Below are 21,136 nucleotides of genomic sequence, written 5' to 3'. Positions count from 1 at the left end.
AGTTCGTCAAATGGAATGATGTGTGCTGTTGGTTACATTGAATGAATGACAAAGCAGTGTTTAATTGAGTGATTGCGTTGTGCTCGTAATATTGAATGAATGAGTAAAACACTTCTCATTGAATGAACACAGGCAGTTTGTTTCGTTGAATTGATTGAAAGCAGTTTGATTCATTAAATGTCTGAGTTTAGTTTGGTTCATTGAAACAATGCATAACATTTGTTGTATTGAATGATTGTTTGTGGTTGGCTTCAATGAATGAATGAATGCATTTTGATTCTCTGAAGGAATGAGACATACTTGAGGCATGGACTGAATGAGATATGCTCCACTCATTGATTGAACAAATACAGCTAGTTTCATGGAATGAATGAGTGCTGTTGGTTTCATTGAACGCTTTGCGTTGAGAGAATGCGTTAAGCTCGTAATAATGATTGAATGTGCAAAACTCTACTCATTGAATGAACACTGGCAGTTTGCAGCTTGATGCATTAAATGTCTGAGTTTAGTTTGGTTCATTGAATCAAGGCATAACATTTGGTTTATTGACTGAATGTTTGTTGTTTGCTTCAATAAATGAATGAATGCAGTATGATTCTCTAAATGAATGAGACAAACTTGAGGCATGGACTGAATGAGATACGCTCCACTCATTGAAATTGAGTAAGTTTCATGGAATGATGAGTACAGTTTGTTTAATTGAATGAAGGAGTGCAGTTTGCTTCAGCAATGAATTGAATGAATGCGTGCAAGTTGTGATGTAGAATTTTATGAGCGAAGCTCTACTCAGTGAATCAAAACGGAAAGTTAGTATCATTGAATGAATGAGTGCAGTCGATATATTAAATGTCTCAGTTTTGTTTGATTCATTCAATCCACGTAAAACATTTGATTTATTGAATAAAGGACAGTAAATTGTTTCCATGAATGAATGAATTTAGTTTGACTCTCTGAATGAATGAGGTAAGTTTGAGGAATGGAATGATGTGTGCTGTTTGTTTCATTGAATGAATGACAAAGCAGTGTTTAATAGAGACATTGCGTTAAGCTCGTAATATTCAATGAATGAGTAAAACTGTCCTCATTGTATGAACACTGGCAGTTTGTTTCGTTGAATGAATGAATGCAGTTTGATTCATTAAATGCCGGAGTTCAGTTTGGTTCATTGAAACAATGCATAACTTGTTTTATTGAATGAATGTTTGCAGTTCGCTTCAATGAATAAACGAATGCAGCTTGATTCTCTGAATGCATGAGACAAACTTGAGGCATGGCATGAATGAGATAAGCTCCTCTCATTGACTGAACAAATTCAGTTCGTTTCATGGAATTAATGAGTGCAGTTCGTTTCATTGAACGCTTTGCGTTGAGAGAATGCGTTAAGCTCGTAATATTGAATGAATGAGTAAAACTCTACTCATTGAATGAACACTGGCAGTTTGTTTCGTTGATGAATGAATGCAGTTTGATTCATTAAATGCCTGAGTTTAGTTTGGATCATTGAAACAATGCATAACATTTGGTTTATTGAATGAATGTTTATAGTTTGCTTCATTGATTAAACGAATGCAGTTTGATTCTCTGAATGAATGAGACAAACTTGAGGCATGGAATGAATGAGATAAGCTCCATTGATTTACTGAACAAATTCAGTTCGTTTCATGGAATGAATGAGTGCAGTTTGTTTCATTGAATGAGGGAGTGCAGTTAGCTTCAGCAATGCATTGAATATATGCATAAAAGTCGTAATCTTGACATTTATAAGAGACACTCTACTCAATGAATGAACACGGGCAGTTTTGGCGTCATTGAATGAGTGAGTGCAGTTTGATATATGAAATGTCTGAATTTTCTTTGATTCATTGCATCAAGGCATAACATTTAATTTATATTGAATGAATTTCTGCAGTTTGTTTCAATGAATGAATGGACTCATTCTTTCAAGAGGTGATCTGAGCCTAAGGCATGGAATGAACGAGAGAAGCTCCATTCCTTGGCTGAACACGTGCAGTTGGTTTCATGGAATGATGTGTGCTGTTTGGTTCATTGAATGTATGACAACACAGTGTTTAATAGAGTCAATACGTTAAGTTGAATGAGAGAATCTCTACTCATTAAATGAACAAGTCCGGTTTGTTTCAATGATTGAATGAGTACAGTTTGAATCATTAAATGTCTGAGTTTAGTATTTTCATTGAATGAATGCAATTGATTCATTGATAATATGACTGAAGATTGATTCAATGATTGAATGACTGTGGTTCGATTATCTGAATGAATCATTTAAACTTGAGACATTGAATGAATGAGAGAATCTCTACTCATTGAATTATTACAGGTAGGTTGTTTCAAACAATATCTGAGATTAGTTGGATTGATAGATTCAATTTCGTTTATGGACTGAAGAACTCTAGTTTGTTTTAATGAATGAATGCAATTTAATTCTCTGTATGAATGAGGTTTGAAATGAATGAGAGAAGGTCTACTCAAGGAATTATCACGTTCATTGAATGAATGAGTGCATTTCGTTTCATTAAATGAAAGAAGCTCTGCATATGAAATGAACACAGGCAGTTTCCTTGATTGAATGAATGAGGGCAGTTTGTAAGATTAAATGTCTGAGTTTTGTTTGATTCATTGGCTCAATGCATAACATTTGATTTATTGAATGAAGGACAGTAATTTGTTTCCATGAATGAATGAATTCAGTTTGATTCTCTGAATTAATAAGGTAAGCTTGAGGCATGGGATAAGTACAGTTAGTTTCATGGAATGATGTGTGCTGTTGGTTACATTGAATGAATGACAAAGCAGTGTTTAATTGATTGATTGCGTTTTGCTCGTAATGTTGAATGAATGAGTAAAACTCTGCGCGTTGAATGAACACTGGCAGTTTGTTTCGTTGATTTGATTGAAGCAGTTTGATTCATTAAATGTCTGAGTTTAGTTTGATCTATGGATTCAATGCATAACATTTGTTATATTGAATGAATGTTTATAGTTTGCTTCAATGATTAAACGAATGCAGTTTGATTCTATGAATTAATTAGACAAACTTGGGCATGGACTCAATGAGATAAGCTCCACTCATTGACTGAAGATATTGAGTAAGTTTCATGGAATGATGAGTGCAGTTTGTTTCATTGAATGAGGAGTGCAATTTGCTTCAGCAATGAATTGAATGAATGCGTGCAAGTTGTGATGTAGAATTTTATGAGCGAAGCTCTACTCAATGAATGAACACGGAAAGTTAGTATCATTGAATGAATGAGTGCAGTCGACATATTAAATGTCTCAGTTTTGTTTGATTCATTCAATCCACGTATAACATTTGTCTTATTGAATGAATGACAGTAATTTGTTTCCGTGAATGAATGAATTTAGTTTGTCTCTCTGAATGAATGAGTTAAGTTTGAGGCATGGAATATGTACAGTTAGAGACATGGAATGATATGTGCTGTTTGTTTGATTGAATAAATGACAACGTAGTGTTTAATACAGAGATTGCGTTAAGCTCGTAATATTGAATGAATGAGTAAACCTGTCCATATTGTATGAACACTGACAGTTTGTTTCTTTGAATGAATGAATGCAGTTTGCTTTATTAAATGCCTGAGTTTAGTTTGGTTCATTGAATCAATGCATAACTGGTTTTATTGAATGAATGTTTGTAGTTTGCTTCAATGAATGAATGCAGTTTGATTCTCTGAATGAATGAGACAAACTTGAGGCACGGAATGAATGAGATAAGCTCCATTGATTTACTGAACAATTTAAGTTCGTTTCATGGAATGAATGAGTGCAGTTCGTTTCATTGAATGAAGGAGTGCAGTTAGCTTCAGCAATGCATTGAATATATGCGTAAAAGTCGTAATCTTGACTTTTCTAAGAGAAGCTCTAGTCAATGAATGAACACGGGCAGTTTTTGCGTCATTGAATGAGTGAGTGCAGTTTGATATACGAAATGTCTGAATTTTCTTTGATTCGTTGCATCAAGGCATAACATTTAATTTATATTGAATGAATGTCTGCAGTTTGTTTCAATGAATGAATGGACTCATTCTTTCAATAAGTGAGTTGAGCCTAACGCATGGAATGAACGAGAGAAGCTCCATTCCTTGGCTGAACACGTGCAGTTGGTTTCGTGGATTGATGTGTGCTGTTTGGTTCATTGAATGTATGACAACACAGTGTTTAATAGAGTCAATACGTTAAGTTGAATGAGAGAATCTCTACTCATTAAATGAACAAGTCCGGTTTGTTTCAATGATTGAATGAGTACAGTTTGAATCATTAAATGTCTGAGTTTAGTATTTTCATTGAATGAATGCAATTGATTCATTGATAATATGACTGAAGATTGATTCAATGATTGAATGACTGTGGTTCGATTATCTGAATGAATCATTTAAACTTGAGACATTGAATGAATGAGAGAATCTCTACTCATTGAATTATTACAGGTAGGTGGTTTCAAACAATATCTGAGAGTTTTTGGATTGATTGATTCAATTTCGTTAATGGACTGAAGAACCCTAGTTTGTTTTAATGAATGAATGCAATTTAATTCTCTGTATGAATGAGGTTTGAAATGAATGAGAGAAGTTCTACTCAAGGAATTATCACGTTCATTGAATGAATGAGTGCATTTTGTTTCATTAAATGAAAGAAGCTCTGCATATGAAATGAAAACAGGCAGTTTCCTCGATTGATTGAATGAGGGCAGTTTGTAAGATTAAATGACTGAGTTTTGTTTGATTCATTGGCTCAATGCATAACATTTGATTTATTGAATGAAGGACAGTAATTTGTTTCCATGAATGAATGAATTCAGTTTGATTCTCTGAATGAATGAGGTAAGCTTGAGGCATGGAATACGTGCAGTTCGTCAAATGGAATGATGTGTGCTGTTGGTTACATTGAATGAATGACAAAGCAGTGTTTAATTGAGTGATTGCGTTGTGCTCGTAATATTGAATGAATGAGTAAAACACTTCTCATTGAATCAACACAGGCAATTTGTTTCGTTGAATTGATTGAAAGCAGTTTGATTCATTAAATGTCTGAGTTTAGTTTGGTTCATTGAAACAATGCATAACATTTGTTGTATTGAATGATTGTTTGTGGTTGGCTTCAATGAATGAATGAATGCATTTTGATTCTCTGAAGGAATGAGACATACTTGAGGCATGGACTGAATGAGATATGCTCCACTCATTGATTGAACAAATACAGCTAGTTTCATGGAATGAATGAGTGCTGTTGGTTTCATTGAACGCTTTGCGTTGAGAGAATGCGTTAAGCTCGTAATAATGATTGAATGTGCAAAACTCTACTCATTGAATGAACACTGGCAGTTTGCAGCTTGATGCATTAAATGTCTGAGTTTAGTTTGGTTCATTGAATCAAGGCATAACATTTGGTTTATTGACTGAATGTTTGTTGTTTGCTTCAATAAATGAATGAATGCAGTATGATTCTCTAAATGAATGAGACAAACTTGAGGCATGGACTGAATGAGATACGCTCCACTCATTGAAATTGAGTAAGTTTCATGGAATGATGAGTACAGTTTGTTTAATTGAATGAAGGAGTGCAGTTTGCTTCAGCAATGAATTGAATGAATGCGTGCAAGTTGTGATGTAGAATTTTATGAGCGAAGCTCTACTCAGTGAATCAACACGGAAAGTTAGTATCATTGAATGAATGAGTGCAGTCGATATATTAAATGTCTCAGTTTTGTTTGATTCATTCAATCCACGTAAAACATTTGATTTATTGAATAAAGGACAGTAATTTGTTTCCATGAATGAATGAATTTAGTTTGACTCTCTGAATGAATGAGGTAAGTTTGAGGAATGGAATGATGTGTGCTGTTTGTTTCATTGAATGAATGACAAAGCAGTGTTTAATAGAGACATTGCGTTAAGCTCGTAATATTCAATGAATGAGTAAAACTGTCCTCATTGTATGAACACTGGCAGTTTGTTTCGTTGAATGAATGAATGCAGTTTGATTCATTAAATGCCGGAGTTCAGTTTGGTTCATTGAAACAATGCATAACTTGTTTTATTGAATGAATGTTTGCAGTTCGCTTCAATGAATAAACGAATGCAGCTTGATTCTCTTGAATGCATGAGACAAACTTGAGGCATGGCATGAATGAGATAAGCTCCTCTCATTGACTGAACAAATTCAGTTCGTTTCATGGAATTAATGAGTGCAGTTCGTTTCATTGAACGCTTTGCGTTGAGAGAATGCGTTAAGCTCGTAATATTGAATGAATGAGTAAAACTCTACTCATTGAATGAACACTGGCAGTTTGTTTCGTTGATGAATGAGTGCAGTTTGATTCATTAAATGCCTGAGTTTAGTTTGGTTCATTGAAACAATGCATAACATTTGGTTTATTGAATGAATGTTTATAGTTTGCTTCATTGATTAAACGAATGCAGTTTGATTCTCTGAATGAATGAGACAAACTTGAGGCACGGAATGAATGAGATAAGCTCCATTGATTTACTGAACAAATTCAGTTCGTTTCATGGAATGAATGAGTGCAGTTTGTTTCATTGAATGAGGGAGTGCAGTTAGCTTCAGCAATGCATTGAATATATGCGTAAAAGTCGTAATCTTGACATTTATAAGAGACACTCTACTCAATGAATGAACACGGGCAGTTTTTGCGTCATTGAATGAGTGAGTGCAGTTTGATATATGAAATGTCTGAATTTTCTTTGATTCATTGCATCAAGGCATAACATTTAATTTATATTGAATGAATTTCTGCAGTTTGTTTCAATGAATGAATGGACTCATTCTTTCAAGAGGTGAGCTGAGCCTAAGGCATGGAATGAACGAGAGAAGCTCCATTCCTTGGCTGAACACGTGCAGTTGGTTTCATGGAATGATGTGTGCTGTTTGGTTCATTGAATGTATGACAACACAGTGTTTAATAGAGTCAATACGTTAAGTTGAATGAGAGTTCATTAAATGAACAAGTCCGGTTTGTTTCAATGATTGAATGAGTACAGTTTGAATCATTAAATGTCTGAGTTTAGTATTTTCATTGAATGAATGCAATTGATTCATTGATAATATGACTGAAGATTGATTCAATGATTGAATGACTGTGGTTCGATTATCTGAATGAATCATTTAAACTTGAGACATTGAATGAATGAGAGAATCTCTACTCATTGAATTATTACAGGTAGGTTGTTTCAAACAATATCTGAGATTAGTTGGATTGATGGATTCAATTTCGTTTATGGACTGAAGAACTCTAGTTTGTTTTAATGAATGAATGCAATTTAATTCTCTGTATGAATGAGGTTTGAAATGAATGAGAGAAGGTCTACTCAAGGAATTATCACGTTCATTGAATGAATGAGTGCATTTCGTTTCATTAAATGAAAGAAGCTCTGCATATGAAATGAACACAGGCAGTTTCCTTGATTGAATGAATGAGGGCAGTTTGTAAGATTAAATGTCTGAGTTTTGTTTGATTCATTGGCTCAATGCATAACATTTGATTTATTGAATGAAGGACAGTAATTTGTTTCCATGAATGAATGAATTCAGTTTGATTCTCTGAATTAATAAGGTAAGCTTGAGGCATGGGATAAGTACAGTTAGTTTCATGGAATGATGTGTGCTGTTGGTTACATTGAATGAATGACAAAGCAGTGTTTAATTGATTGATTGCGTTTTGCTCGTAATGTTGAATGAATGAGTAAAACTCTGCGCGTTGAATGAACACTGGCAGTTTGTTTCGTTGAATTGATTGAAGCAGTTTGATTCATTAAATGTCTGAGTTTAGTTTGATCTATGGATTCAATGCATAACATTTGTTATATTGAATGAATGTTTATAGTTTGCTTCAATGATTAAACGAATGCAGTTTGATTCTATGAATTAATTAGACAAACTTGGGCATGGACTCAATGAGATAAGCTCCACTCATTGACTGAAGATATTGAGTAAGTTTCATGGAATGATGAGTGCAGTTTGTTTCATTGAATGAGGAGTGCAATTTGCTTCAGCAATGAATTGAATGAATGCGTGCAAGTTGTGATGTAGAATTTTATGAGCGAAGCTCTACTCAATGAATGAACACGGAAAGTTAGTATCATTGAATGAATGAGTGCAGTCGACATATTAAATGTCTCAGTTTTGTTTGATTCATTCAATCCACGTATAACATTTGTCTTATTGAATGAATGACAGTAATTTGTTTCCGTGAATGAATGAATTTAGTTTGTCTCTCTGAATGAATGAGTTAAGTTTGAGGCATGGAATATGTACAGTTAGAGACATGGAATGATATGTGCTGTTTGTTTGATTGAATAAATGACAACGTAGTGTTTAATACAGAGATTGCGTTAAGCTCGTAATATTGAATGAATGAGTAAACCTGTCCATATTGTATGAACACTGACAGTTTGTTTCTTTGAATGAATGAATGCAGTTTGCTTTATTAAATGCCTGAGTTTAGTTTGGTTCATTGAATCAATGCATAACTGGTTTTATTGAATGAATGTTTGTAGTTTGCTTCAATGAATGAATGCAGTTTGATTCTCTGAATGAATGAGACAAACTTGAGGCACGGAATGAATGAGATAAGCTCCATTGATTTACTGAACAATTTAAGTTCGTTTCATGGAATGAATGAGTGCAGTTCGTTTCATTGAATGAAGGAGTGCAGTTAGCTTCAGCAATGCATTGAATATATGCGTAAAAGTCGTAATCTTGACTTTTCTAAGAGAAGCTCTAGTCAATGAATGAACACGGGCAGTTTTTGCGTCATTGAATGAGTGAGTGCAGTTTGATATACGAAATGTCTGAATTTTCTTTGATTCGTTGCATCAAGGCATAACATTTAATTTATATTGAATGAATGTCTGCAGTTTGTTTCAATGAATGAATGGACTCATTCTTTCAATAAGTGAGTTGAGCCTAACGCATGGAATGAACGAGAGAAGCTCCATTCCTTGGCTGAACACGTGCAGTTGGTTTCATGGATTGATGTGTGCTGTTTGGTTCATTGAATGTATGACAACACAGTGTTTAATAGAGTCAATACGTTAAGTTGAATGATAGAATCTCTACTCATTAAATGAACAAGTCCGGTTTGTTTCAATGATTGAATGAGTACAGTTTGAATCATTAAATGTCTGAGTTTAGTATTTTCATTGAATGAATGCAATTGATTCATTGATAATATGACTGAAGATTGATTCAATGATTGAATGACTGTGGTTCGATTATCTGAATGAATCATTTAAACTTGAGACATTGAATGAATGAGAGAATCTCTACTCATTGAATTATTACACGTAGGTGGTTTCAAACAATATCTGAGAGTTTTTGGATTGATTGATTCAATTTCGTTTATGGACTGAAGAACCCTAGTTTGTTTTAATGAATGAATGCAATTTAATTCTCTGTATGAATGAGGTTTGAAATGAATGAGAGAAGTTCTACTCAAGGAATTATCACGTTCATTGAATGAATGAGTGCATTTTGTTTCATTAAATGAAAGAAGCTCTGCATATGAAATGAAAACAGGCAGTTTCCTCGATTGATTGAATGAGGGCAGTTTGTAAGATTAAATGACTGAGTTTTGTTTGATTCATTGGCTCAATGCATAACATTTGATTTATTGAATGAAGGACAGTAATTTGTTTCCATGAATGAATGAATTCAGTTTGATTCTCTGAATGAATGAGGTAAGCTTGAGGCATGGAATACGTGCAGTTCGTCAAATGGAATGATGTGTGCTGTTGGTTACATTGAATGAATGACAAAGCAGTGTTTAATTGAGTGATTGCGTTGTGCTCGTAATATTGAATGAATGAGTAAAACACTTCTCATTGAATGAACACAGGCAGTTTGTTTCGTTGAATTGATTGAAAGCAGTTTGATTCATTAAATGTCTGAGTTTAGTTTGGTTCATTGAAACAATGCATAACATTTGTTGTATTGAATGATTGTTTGTGGTTGGCTTCAATGAATGAATGAATGCATTTTGATTCTCTGAAGGAATGAGACATACTTGAGGCATGGACTGAATGAGATATGCTCCACTCATTGATTGAACAAATACAGCTAGTTTCATGGAATGAATGAGTGCTGTTGGTTTCATTGAACGCTTTGCGTTGAGAGAATGCGTTAAGCTCGTAATAATGATTGAATGTGCAAAACTCTACTCATTGAATGAACACTGGCAGTTTGCAGCTTGATGCATTAAATGTCTGAGTTTAGTTTGGTTCATTGAATCAAGGCATAACATTTGGTTTATTGACTGAATGTTTGTTGTTTGCTTCAATAAATGAATGAATGCAGTATGATTCTCTAAATGAATGAGACAAACTTGAGGCATGGACTGAATGAGATACGCTCCACTCATTGAAATTGAGTAAGTTTCATGGAATGATGAGTACAGTTTGTTTAATTGAATGAAGGAGTGCAGTTTGCTTCAGCAATGAATTGAATGAATGCGTGCAAGTTGTGATGTAGAATTTTATGAGCGAAGCTCTACTCAGTGAATCAAAACGGAAAGTTAGTATCATTGAATGAATGAGTGCAGTCGATATATTAAATGTCTCAGTTTTGTTTGATTCATTCAATCCACGTAAAACATTTGATTTATTGAATAAAGGACAGTAAATTGTTTCCATGAATGAATGAATTTAGTTTGACTCTCTGAATGAATGAGGTAAGTTTGAGGAATGGAATGATGTGTGCTGTTTGTTTCATTGAATGAATGACAAAGCAGTGTTTAATAGAGACATTGCGTTAAGCTCGTAATATTCAATGAATGAGTAAAACTGTCCTCATTGTATGAACACTGGCAGTTTGTTTCGTTGAATGAATGAATGCAGTTTGATTCATTAAATGCCGGAGTTCAGTTTGGTTCATTGAAACAATGCATAACTTGTTTTATTGAATGAATGTTTGCAGTTCGCTTCAATGAATAAACGAATGCAGCTTGATTCTCTGAATGCATGAGACAAACTTGAGGCATGGCATGAATGAGATAAGCTCCTCTCATTGACTGAACAAATTCAGTTCGTTTCATGGAATTAATGAGTGCAGTTCGTTTCATTGAACGCTTTGCGTTGAGAGAATGCGTTAAGCTCGTAATATTGAATGAATGAGTAAAACTCTACTCATTGAATGAACACTGGCAGTTTGTTTCGTTGATGAATGAATGCAGTTTGATTCATTAAATGCCTGAGTTTAGTTTGGATCATTGAAACAATGCATAACATTTGGTTTATTGAATGAATGTTTATAGTTTGCTTCATTGATTAAACGAATGCAGTTTGATTCTCTGAATGAATGAGACAAACTTGAGGCATGGAATGAATGAGATAAGCTCCATTGATTTACTGAACAAATTCAGTTCGTTTCATGGAATGAATGAGTGCAGTTTGTTTCATTGAATGAGGGAGTGCAGTTAGCTTCAGCAATGCATTGAATATATGCATAAAAGTCGTAATCTTGACATTTATAAGAGACACTCTACTCAATGAATGAACACGGGCAGTTTTGGCGTCATTGAATGAGTGAGTGCAGTTTGATATATGAAATGTCTGAATTTTCTTTGATTCATTGCATCAAGGCATAACATTTAATTTATATTGAATGAATTTCTGCAGTTTGTTTCAATGAATGAATGGACTCATTCTTTCAAGAGGTGATCTGAGCCTAAGGCATGGAATGAACGAGAGAAGCTCCATTCCTTGGCTGAACACGTGCAGTTGGTTTCATGGAATGATGTGTGCTGTTTGGTTCATTGAATGTATGACAACACAGTGTTTAATAGAGTCAATACGTTAAGTTGAATGAGAGAATCTCTACTCATTAAATGAACAAGTCCGGTTTGTTTCAATGATTGAATGAGTACAGTTTGAATCATTAAATGTCTGAGTTTAGTATTTTCATTGAATGAATGCAATTGATTCATTGATAATATGACTGAAGATTGATTCAATGATTGAATGACTGTGGTTCGATTATCTGAATGAATCATTTAAACTTGAGACATTGAATGAATGAGAGAATCTCTACTCATTGAATTATTACAGGTAGGTTGTTTCAAACAATATCTGAGATTAGTTGGATTGATAGATTCAATTTCGTTTATGGACTGAAGAACTCTAGTTTGTTTTAATGAATGAATGCAATTTAATTCTCTGTATGAATGAGGTTTGAAATGAATGAGAGAAGGTCTACTCAAGGAATTATCACGTTCATTGAATGAATGAGTGCATTTCGTTTCATTAAATGAAAGAAGCTCTGCATATGAAATGAACACAGGCAGTTTCCTTGATTGAATGAATGAGGGCAGTTTGTAAGATTAAATGTCTGAGTTTTGTTTGATTCATTGGCTCAATGCATAACATTTGATTTATTGAATGAAGGACAGTAATTTGTTTCCATGAATGAATGAATTCAGTTTGATTCTCTGAATTAATAAGGTAAGCTTGAGGCATGGGATAAGTACAGTTAGTTTCATGGAATGATGTGTGCTGTTGGTTACATTGAATGAATGACAAAGCAGTGTTTAATTGATTGATTGCGTTTTGCTCGTAATGTTGAATGAATGAGTAAAACTCTGCGCGTTGAATGAACACTGGCAGTTTGTTTCGTTGATTTGATTGAAGCAGTTTGATTCATTAAATGTCTGAGTTTAGTTTGATCTATGGATTCAATGCATAACATTTGTTATATTGAATGAATGTTTATAGTTTGCTTCAATGATTAAACGAATGCAGTTTGATTCTATGAATTAATTAGACAAACTTGGGCATGGACTCAATGAGATAAGCTCCACTCATTGACTGAAGATATTGAGTAAGTTTCATGGAATGATGAGTGCAGTTTGTTTCATTGAATGAGGAGTGCAATTTGCTTCAGCAATGAATTGAATGAATGCGTGCAAGTTGTGATGTAGAATTTTATGAGCGAAGCTCTACTCAATGAATGAACACGGAAAGTTAGTATCATTGAATGAATGAGTGCAGTCGACATATTAAATGTCTCAGTTTTGTTTGATTCATTCAATCCACGTATAACATTTGTCTTATTGAATGAATGACAGTAATTTGTTTCCGTGAATGAATGAATTTAGTTTGTCTCTCTGAATGAATGAGTTAAGTTTGAGGCATGGAATATGTACAGTTAGAGACATGGAATGATATGTGCTGTTTGTTTGATTGAATAAATGACAACCTAGTGTTTAATACAGAGATTGCGTTAAGCTCGTAATATTGAATGAATGAGTAAACCTGTCCATATTGTATGAACACTGACAGTTTGTTTCTTTGAATGAATGAATGCAGTTTGCTTTATTAAATGCCTGAGTTTAGTTTGGTTCATTGAATCAATGCATAACTGGTTTTATTGAATGAATGTTTGTAGTTTGCTTCAATGAATGAATGCAGTTTGATTCTCTGAATGAATGAGACAAACTTGAGGCACGGAATGAATGAGATAAGCTCCATTGATTTACTGAACAATTTAAGTTCGTTTCATGGAATGAATGAGTGCAGTTCGTTTCATTGAATGAAGGAGTGCAGTTAGCTTCAGCAATGCATTGAATATATGCGTAAAAGTCGTAATCTTGACTTTTCTAAGAGAAGCTCTAGTCAATGAATGAACACGGGCAGTTTTTGCGTCATTGAATGAGTGAGTGCAGTTTGATATACGAAATGTCTGAATTTTCTTTGATTCGTTGCATCAAGGCATAACATTTAATTTATATTGAATGAATGTCTGCAGTTTGTTTCAATGAATGAATGGACTCATTCTTTCAATAAGTGAGTTGAGCCTAACGCATGGAATGAACGAGAGAAGCTCCATTCCTTGGCTGAACACGTGCAGTTGGTTTCGTGGATTGATGTGTGCTGTTTGGTTCATTGAATGTATGACAACACAGTGTTTAATAGAGTCAATACGTTAAGTTGAATGAGAGAATCTCTACTCATTAAATGAACAAGTCCGGTTTGTTTCAATGATTGAATGAGTACAGTTTGAATCATTAAATGTCTGAGTTTAGTATTTTCATTGAATGAATGCAATTGATTCATTGATAATATGACTGAAGATTGATTCAATGATTGAATGACTGTGGTTCGATTATCTGAATGAATCATTTAAACTTGAGACATTGAATGAATGAGAGAATCTCTACTCATTGAATTATTACAGGTAGGTGGTTTCAAACAATATCTGAGAGTTTTTGGATTGATTGATTCAATTTCGTTTATGGACTGAAGAACCCTAGTTTGTTTTAATGAATGAATGCAATTTAATTCTCTGTATGAATGAGGTTTGAAATGAATGAGAGAAGTTCTACTCAAGGAATTATCACGTTCATTGAATGAATGAGTGCATTTTGTTTCATTAAATGAAAGAAGCTCTGCATATGAAATGAAAACAGGCAGTTTCCTCGATTGATTGAATGAGGGCAGTTTGTAAGATTAAATGACTGAGTTTTGTTTGATTCATTGGCTCAATGCATAACATTTGATTTATTGAATGAAGGACAGTAATTTGTTTCCATGAATGAATGAATTCAGTTTGATTCTCTGAATGAATGAGGTAAGCTTGAGGCATGGAATACGTGCAGTTCGTCAAATGGAATGATGTGTGCTGTTGGTTACATTGAATGAATGACAAAGCAGTGTTTAATTGAGTGATTGCGTTGTGCTCGTAATATTGAATGAATGAGTAAAACACTTCTCATTGAATCAACACAGGCAGTTTGTTTCGTTGAATTGATTGAAAGCAGTTTGATTCATTAAATGTCTGAGTTTAGTTTGGTTCATTGAAACAATGCATAACATTTGTTGTATTGAATGATTGTTTGTGGTTGGCTTCAATGAATGAATGAATGCATTTTGATTCTCTGAAGGAATGAGACATACTTGAGGCATGGACTGAATGAGATATGCTCCACTCATTGATTGAACAAATACAGCTAGTTTCATGGAATGAATGAGTGCTGTTGGTTTCATTGAACGCTTTGCGTTGAGAGAATGTGTTAAGCTCGTAATAATGATTGAATGTGCAAAACTCTACTCATTGAATGAACACTGGCAGTTTGCAGCTTGATGCATTAAATGTCTGAGTTTAGTTTGGTTCATTGAATCAAGGCATAACATTTGGTTTATTGACTGAATGTTTGTTGTTTGCTTCAATAAATGAATGAATGCAGTATGATTCTCTAAATGAATGAGACAAACTTGAGGCATGGACTGAATGAGATACGCTCCACTCATTGAAATTGAGTAAGTTTCATGGAATGATGAGTACAGTTTGTTTAATTGAATGAAGGAGTGCAGTTTGCTTCAGCAATGAATTGAATGAATGCGTGCAAGTTGTGATGTAGAATTTTATGAGCGAAGCTCTACTCAGTGAATCAACACGGAAAGTTAGTATCATTGAATGAATGAGTGCAGTCGATATATTAAATGTCTCAGTTTTGTTTGATTCATTCAATCCACGTAAAACATTTGATTTATTGAATAAAGGACAGTAATTTGTTTCCATGAATGAATGAATTTAGTTTGACTCTCTGAATGAATGAGGTAAGTTTGAGGAATGGAATGATGTGTGCTGTTTGTTTCATTGAATGAATGACAAAGCAGTGTTTAATAGAGACATTGCGTTAAGCTCGTAATATTCAATGAATGAGTAAAACTGTCCTCATTGTATGAACACTGGCAGTTTGTTTCGTTGAATGAATGAATGCAGTTTGATTCATTAAATGCCGGAGTTCAGTTTGGTTCATTGAAACAATGCATAACTTGTTTTATTGAATGAATGTTTGCAGTTCGCTTCAATGAATAAACGAATTCAGCTTGATTCTCTGAATGCATGAGACAAACTTGAGGCATGGCATGAATGAGATAAGCTCCTCTCATTGACTGAACAAATTCAGTTCGTTTCATGGAATTAATGAGTGCAGTTCGTTTCATTGAACGCTTTGCGTTGAGAGAATGCGTTAGCTCGTAATATTGAATGAATGAGTAAAACTCTACTCATTGAATGAACACTGGCAGTTTGTTTCGTTGATGAATGAATGCAGTTTGATTCATTAAATGCCTGAGTTTAGTTTGGTTTATTGAATGAATGTTTATAGTTTGCTTCATTGATTAAACGAATGCAGTTTGATTATCTGAATGAATGAGACAAACTTGAGGCATGGAATGAATGAGATAAGCTCCATTGATTTACTGAACAAATTCAGTTCGTTTCATGGAATGAATGAGTGCAGTTTGTTTCATTGAATGAGGGAGTGCAGTTAGCTTCAGCAATGCATTGAATATATGCGTAAAAGTCGTAATCTTGACATTTATAAGAGACACTCTACTCAATGAATGAACACGGGCAGTTTTTGCGTCATTGAATGAGTGAGTGCAGTTTGATATATGAAATGTCTGAATTTTCTTTGATTCATTGCATCAAGGCATAACATTTAATTTATATTGAATGAATTTCTGCAGTTTGTTTCAATGAATGAATGGACTCATTCTTTCAATAAGTGAGCTGAGCCTAAGGCATGGAATGAACGAGAGAAGCTCCATTCCTTGGCTGAACACGTGCAGTTGGTTTCATGGAATGATGTGTGCTGTTTGGTTCATTGAATGTATGACAACACAGTGTTTAATAGAGTCAATACGTTAAGTTGAATGAGAGAATCTCTACTCATTAAATGAACAAGTCCGGTTTGTTTCAATGATTGAATGAGTACAGTTTGAATCATTAAATGTCTGAGTTTAGTATTTTCATTGAACGAATGCAATTGATTCATTGATAATATGACTGAAGATTGATTCAATGATTGAATGACTGTGGTTCGATTATCTGAATGAATCATTTAAACTTGAGACATTGAATGAATGAGAGAATCTCTACTCATTGAATTATTACAGGTAGGTTGTTTCAAACAATATCTGAGATTAGTTGGATTGATGGATTCAATTTCGTTTATGGACTGAAGAACTCTAGTTTGTTTTAATGAATGAATGCAATTTAATTCTCTGTATGAATGAGGTTTGAAATGAATGAGAGAAGGTCTACTCAAGGAATTATCACGTTCATTGAATGAATGAGTGCATTTTGTTTCATTAAATGAAAGAAGCTCTGCATATGAAATGAAAACAGGCAGTTTCCTCGATTGATTGAATGAGGGCAGTTTGTAAGATTAAATGACTGAGTTTTGTTTGATTCATTGGCTCAATGCATAACATTTGATTTATTGAATGAAGGACAGTAATTTGTTTCCATGAATGAATGAATTCAGTTTGATTCTCTGAATGAATGAGGTAAGCTTGAGGCATGGAATACGTACAGTTCGTCAAATGGAATGATGTGTGCTGTTGGTTACATTGAATGAATGACAAAGCAGTGTTTAATTGAGTGATTGCGTTGTGCTCGTAATATTGAATGAATGATTAAAACACTTCTCATTGAATCAACACAGGCAGTTTGTTTCGTTGAATTGATTGAAAGCAGTTTGATTCATTAAATGTCTGAGTTTAGTTTGGTTCATTGAAACAATGCATAACATTTGTTGTATTGAATGATTGTTTGTGGTTGGCTTCAATGAATGAATGAATGCATTTTGATTCTCTGAAGGAATGAGACATACTTGAGGCATGGACTGAATGAGATATGCTCCACTCATTGATTGAACAAATACAGCTAGTTTCATGGAATGAATGAGTGCTGTTGGTTTCATTGAACGCTTTGCGTTGAGAGAATGCGTTAAGCTCGTAATAATGATTGAATGTGCAAAACTCTACTCATTGAATGAACACTGGCAGTTTGCAGCTTGATGCATTAAATGTCTGAGTTTAGTTTGGTTCATTGAATCAAGGCATAACATTTGGTTTATTGACTGAATGTTTGTTGTTTGCTTCAATAAATGAATGAATGGAGTATGATTCTCTGAATGAATGAGACAAACTTGAGGCATGGACTGAATGAGATACGCTCCACTCATTGAAATTGAGTAAGTTTCATGGAATGATGAGTACAGTTTGTTTAATTGAATGAAGGAGTGCAGTTTGCTTCAGCAATGAATTGAATGAATGCGTGCAAGTTGTGATGTAGAATTTTATGAGCGAAGCTCTACTCAGTGAATCAACACGGAAAGTTAGTATCATTGAATGAATGAGTGCAGTCGATATATTAAATGTCTCAGTTTTGTTTGATTCATTCAATCCACGTAAAACATTTGATTTATTGAATAAAGGACAGTAATTTGTTTCCATGAATGAATGAATTTAGTTTGACTCTCTGAATGAATGAGGTAAGTTTGAGGAATGGAATGATGTGTGCTGTTTGTTTCATTGAATGAATGACAAAGCAGTGTTTAATAGAGACATTGCGTTCAGCTCGTAATATTCAATGAATGAGTAAAACTGTCCTCATTGTATGAACACTGACAGTTTGTTTCGTTGAATGAATGAATGCAGTTTGATTCATTAAATGCCGGAGTTCAGTTTGGTTCATTGAAACAATGCATAACTTGTTTTATTGAATGAATGTTTGCAGTTCGCTTCAATGAATAAACGAATGCAGCTTGATTCTCTGAATGCATGAGACAAACTTGAGGCATGGCATGAATGAGATAAGCTCCTCTCATTGACTGAACAAATTCAGTTCGTTTCATGGAATTAATGAGGGCAGTTCGTTTCATTGAACGCTTTGCGTTGAGAGAATGCGTTAAGCTCGTAATATTGAATGAATGAGTAAAACTCTACTCATTGAATGAACACTGGCAGTTTGTTTCGTTGATGAATGAATGCAGTTTGATTCATTAAATGCCTGAGTTTAGTTTGGTTTATTGAATGAATGTTTATAGTTTGCTTCATTGATTAAACGAATGCAGTTTGATTCTCTGAATGAATGAGACAAACTTGAGGCATGGAATGAATGAGATAAGCTCCATTGATTTACTGAACAAATTCAGTTCGTTTCATGGAATGAATGAGTGCAGTCGACATATTAAATGTCTCAGTTTTGTTTGATTCATTCAATCCACGTATAACATTTGTCTTATTGAATGAATGACAGTAATTTGTTTCCGTGAATGAATGAATTTAGTTTGTCTCTCTGAATGAATGAGTTAAGTTTGAGGCATGGAATATGTACAGTTAGAGACATGGAATGATATGTGCTGTTTGTTTGATTGAATAAATGACAACGTAGTGTTTAATACAGAGATTGCGTTAAGCTCGTAATATTGAATGAATGAGTAAACCTGTCCATATTGTATGAACACTGACAGTTTGTTTCTTTGAATGAATGAATGCAGTTTGCTTTATTAAATGCCTGAGTTTAGTTTGGTTCATTGAATCAATGCATAACTGGTTTTATTGAATGAATGTTTGTAGTTTGCTTCAATGAATGAATGCAGTTTGATTCTCTGAATGAATGAGACAAACTTGAGGCACGGAATGAATGAGATAAGCTCCATTGATTTACTGAACAATTTAAGTTCGTTTCATGGAATGAATGAGTGCAGTTCGTTTCATTGAATGAAGGAGTGCAGTTAGCTTCAGCAATGCATTGAATATATGCGTAAAAGTCGTAATCTTGACTTTTCTAAGAGAAGCTCTAGTCAATGAATGAACACGGGCGGTTTTTGCGTCATTGAATGAGTGAGTGCAGTTTGATATACGAAATGTCTGAATTTTCTTTGATTCGTTGCATCAAGGCATAACATTTAATTTATATTGAATGAATGTCTGCAGTTTGTTTCAATGAATGAATGGACTCATTCTTTCAATAAGTGAGTTGAGCCTAACGCATGGAATGAACGAGAGAAGCTCCATTCCTTGGCTGAACACGTGCAGTTGGTTTCATGGATTGATGTGTGCTGTTTGGTTCATTGAATGTATGACAACACAGTGTTTAATAGAGTCAATACGTTAAGTTGAATGATAGAATCTCTACTCATTAAAAGAACAAGTCCGGTTTGTTTCAATGATTGAATGAGTACAGTTTGAATCATTAAATGTCTGAGTTTAGTATTTTCATTGAATGAATGCAATTGATTCATTGATAATATGACTGAAGATTGATTCAATGATTGAATGACTGTGGTTCGATTATCTGAATGAATCATTTAAACTTGAGACATTGAATGAATGAGAGAATCTCTACTCATTGAATTATTACAGGTAGGTGGTTTCAAACAATATCTGAGAGTTTTTGGATTGATTGATTCAATTTCGTTTATGGACCGAAGAACCCTAGTTTGTTTTAATGAATGAATGCAATTTAATTCTCTGTATGAATGAGGTTTGAAATGAATGAGAGAAGTTCTACTCAAGGAATTATCACGTTCATTGAATGAATGAGTGCATTTTGTTTCATTAAATGAAAGAAGCTCTGCATATGAAATGAAAACAGGCAGTTTCCTCGATTGATTGAATGAGGGCAGTTTGTAAGATTAAATGACTGAGTTTTGTTTGATTCATTGGCTCAATGCATAACATTTGATTTATTGAATGAAGGACAGTAATTTGTTTCCATGAATGAATGAATTCAGTTTGATTCTCTGAATGAATGAGGTAAGCTTGAGGCATGGAATACGTGCAGTTCGTCAAATGGAATGATGTGTGCTGTTGGTTACATTGAATGAATGACAAAGCAGTGTTTAATTGAGTGATTGCGTTGTGCTCGTAATATTGAATGAATGAGTAAAACACTTCTCATTGAATGAACACAGGCAGTTTGTTTCGTTGAATTGATTGAAAGCAGTTTGATTCATTAAATGTCTGAGTTTAGTTTGGTTCATTGAAACAATGCATAACATTTGTTGTATTGAATGATTGTTTGTGGTTGGCTTCAATGAATGAATGAATGCATTTTGATTCTCTGAAGGAATGAGACATATTTGAGGCATGGACTGAATGAGATATGCTCCACTCATTGATTGAACAAATACAGCTAGTTTCATGGAATGAATGAGTGCTGTTGGTTTCATTGAACGCTTTGCGTTGAGAGAATGCGTTAAGCTCGTAATAATGATTGAATGTGCAAAACTCTACTCATTGAATGAACACTGGCAGTTTGCAGCTTGATGCATTAAATGTCTGAGTTTAGT

The sequence above is a fragment of the Chiloscyllium punctatum genome, chromosome 43 (assembly GCF_047496795.1).
Source record: "Chiloscyllium punctatum isolate Juve2018m chromosome 43, sChiPun1.3, whole genome shotgun sequence".
NCBI classification, from domain to species: domain Eukaryota; kingdom Metazoa; phylum Chordata; class Chondrichthyes; order Orectolobiformes; family Hemiscylliidae; genus Chiloscyllium; species Chiloscyllium punctatum.
This window is presented reverse-complemented; position numbering follows the sequence as displayed.